The sequence below is a fragment of the Microtus ochrogaster genome, chromosome 5, assembly GCF_000317375.1.
Source record: "Microtus ochrogaster isolate Prairie Vole_2 chromosome 5, MicOch1.0, whole genome shotgun sequence".
In the NCBI taxonomy this organism is placed as follows: Eukaryota; Metazoa; Chordata; class Mammalia; order Rodentia; family Cricetidae; genus Microtus; species Microtus ochrogaster.
Window position 1 is genome coordinate 31,691,306 of NC_022012.1, and position 3,598 is coordinate 31,694,903.

Consider the following 3,598-nt stretch of genomic DNA (forward strand, 5'->3'; position numbering starts at 1 on the left):
TCCATGTCTCCAATTTGGGTCTTTGTCTCCAGTTTATTTTCTTTTTTTTCTTTTCTTTTTATTGAGAAAAGGAAGAAAAAAAAACCAAAAAACAAGTTTCTGCCTCCTCCCAGCCCCCCATTTCCCTCCCCCTCCTCCCACACCTCTCCCCCTCCCCGCACTCCTCTCCCCGTCCCTCTCCAGTCCAAAGAGCAGTCAGGGTTCCCTGCCCTGTGGTAAGTCTTAGGTCCTCCCCGCTCTGTCCATATCTTGGAAGGTGAACATCCAAACTGGCTAGGCTCCCACAAAGCCAGCACATTAAGTAGGATCAAAACCCCTTGCCATTGTCCTTGGCTTCTCATCAGCCCTCATTGTTCGCCATTGCACCCACCCACTGAGACAGTGGGGCTGATCTATTGGGAGCTCACCAAGGCCAGCTGGACTCTGACTGAAAAAGCATGGGATAAAACTGGACTCTCCAGTTTATTTTCTTATCTCCTTCTTTTCAATATTCTCTTTCCTTCTCTTCATCTTTCTTTCTATATTCTCCTAAGTCTTTCTCTTCCTTTTCCTCTATAAAAATTCTTGATATTCTTATCTGGCAATAAGAAAATATTTTTGATCTAGGGCCTTGTACTGAAATGTGGAACCAACAACATCTTTGTACAAGGTAGAGACACAAGATGACATATTTTGAATCTTGAGACTAATCTACCAATTATTTATCTATATACTTCTACAACCAAGGAAAGCCAGCGGAGTTGAATGTTAATAAGTTTACTTGTGTTATTCTTTTCTGAGAGAAATTTGTAGAGTTCTTTATATTTCAGGTCTTTTAAAAATACTTGTGAATTGTACATAATTTCAGAATGGCTGACAAAGCTGTGGCCATGGCAAAATTGTCAAAGGTTTTAGCATTAGTTATAGCCTTTTAAGATTTTCCTTATTTTGAATTTTGCACCTCATCATTACAAAATGACATTATGTGTTTTCTTGGAGAAATGGTTAACCATTTTTATAACCATTGAAGCTTAATTTATGGTAATTTTGTATTCATACTTCTTAAATGTCACTAGCAATGACTGATTTTTTTGTAAAAGGATGTTTTGTCATAAATACAATGGAATTTGTCCTTTTTTCCTATCTATTGATATTCATTACTTTTAGTAACCACACAATAACAATACATAGTGTCTAAAGTCATTATTCTCTTTGTTATATAGCAAGGATGATGCTTCCAAAGAAATGTCTATTTACTTCTTTAAAAGAAACCTTAGGTGAAATTATAGCCTAATGATAGAGTGCTAGTATATGCTCCTGTTTGATTCTTAACACACATGTACATACATATAATTACATTTAATGTATATATCATGAACATATGTTCATATACATTTGTGTTTATGGCACAAATATCGAACAACTGTAGTTCTTATTTAAATGTGTTAATCTAGTTTTTTCTTTTGCTTATTTCTAGGAATGCCTCCCCACAACTAATGACAAACCAAACAAATAACTAATCTTCCTGAATGTCTATGTAATGTGCAACATTCTTAAATATAGTGTTACTATAATTCTTTTCTGTTCTATGGATTTGACTTGTTTTAGGTTATATAGTTAGTAACACAGATCCTAGATTTTAACTCACCATGCATCAAATGAACAAACAGAAAGAAGGAAAGAAAGAGAATTGTTAAATGACAGAGAGAGCTAGCGAGTCATTCAGGGTGAGTCTGAAAGAGGAGCATACCTGGTGACCACATGGACAGCCTACTACCTCTGCCTTGGCAGAGGTTGAGTGTGTTATCATGACCCAATAGTTTCTAGTTTCACGACAAGGAATTGTTTGGGACCTGAAAGCTTACACTGGTTAAAAATCACATCATAAGAACAGTGGCTTGGAAGACATGAAGCTGTGAGCAGAAATAGCAGAGCCCTGGGCTCAGTGGCAAGCAAGATTGGCTCTTTACAGATTTTGTGATTCTGTGTTGTAGTGGATCATTCCCTCAGATAACACAACCTTAGCAATTGTCAATCCCATCCAGTTGATGAATTGCTTTATATCATTGTTTCCCCACATGATGCTTAGAGACAGCCTTTTAAGACTTTTGCATGACTTTGACTTTGGGTTGGAGTTCAACTGTATCGATTTATTAAGACATGTAAGCAGCTACCAACAGTTGCTTAAAGTAGATTGCTAAAAAGCAGGAGTGAGGACAAATACTCCAAAGAGATAATTAAGCCTCAAGCTGATCTATAAACAACAACAAGAGCAGCCAAAATCTTTTTAATAGTTGTCCTTATAGTAGATCATGGATATCACAGAAGTTCAAAGCCAGACAACAGAGTGAAAGTTGGAACAATGTCTTCTTATTGGTTTCTGTTTTTGAGGGTTATCTTTAGAAATGATGGATATTTATCAGAATAAATGACAGGATGCTTAACCATGAAATCAAAAAAGCTTATGCATCATAAGAATACATTTTTCACTAGAGAGTAAATTTTACAATTTAGTGCATGTGTCACTTCATCTCTTCATAGAACTAAATGGGAACACCACAATTTTCAAATAAAAGAAACAGTATGTGAGAAGTGAATATTTCCAGAAAGAATTAGGTAAGAACAATTCTGCTGACTCACACAAAGCATAACTGAATAATAAAATGTGATATGACATATACCTGTTACATAATATTAGTAGACACCTGAGGTATATATTAGTGGTATTTTTGTTATGAAATAAATTCTGCTTTGTTTTGTAAATTTTCTGTAGACTCAATTGAGAAACAATAAAAAACTGCTGCAGTCTGATTCTTAACAACTGGTATTTGTACTGTCTAACTTCAATTCATTTTGGAGAATTATGCCACCGACCACCCCAGCCAGGTATGGGGTCTTGTGGGATGTGGTTTCTTGAAGACTAGATGGTTAAGGATTCGGTGGTGACAAACAGAAACAAACACAGAGGCAGTTTGAATCTGAGTGTATTTTGCAGCTCTCAAACAAGGGTTTTTATACAAGAAGAACACGTATTGCAATCTTAAAAGATGTGCTCAGTGAAGCAGTTATAAAGAACAATTATCATAATCATTTGGCACAGGAAAGCATAAAATCAATCAAGTTTTACATTTCCTAAACAGTTTGTTCAAAGAATCAATTATGACCAAAACAGATAACATCATAGTTACTAAACAGTGGATTCAAAGAATTAATTATGACACTAAACAAATACAAAAAAATCACTTATAGTTAATGAATGACTCTTAGGTCCTGATCAAGTTCATAAATTTTCATGTGTAATCCTTAACTATCATCTAGCTTTTGTGTTATTAAAAATCCTCGAAGTTCAGTTTAAAAAAACTACTTAAGCAATGCTTTCTATACCTCAGTGTCAAAGCCAACCTCACCTACTCATGCACAGCCATACAAATTCATATATTTTTGAATATATTTTTGTAATTATGTAAATGATTATTGTAGGGCCCTGGCCTCCCTTATTCCTGGAGTGCTTCTCGAGGACAATTTCTGGTCAGCATGACCAAGCATTTAACCCTTATTCCTGGGACGCATTCAGTTTCTAGTCAGATGACTAGCATTCTGTTGGTTCCTGTTTTCCCCT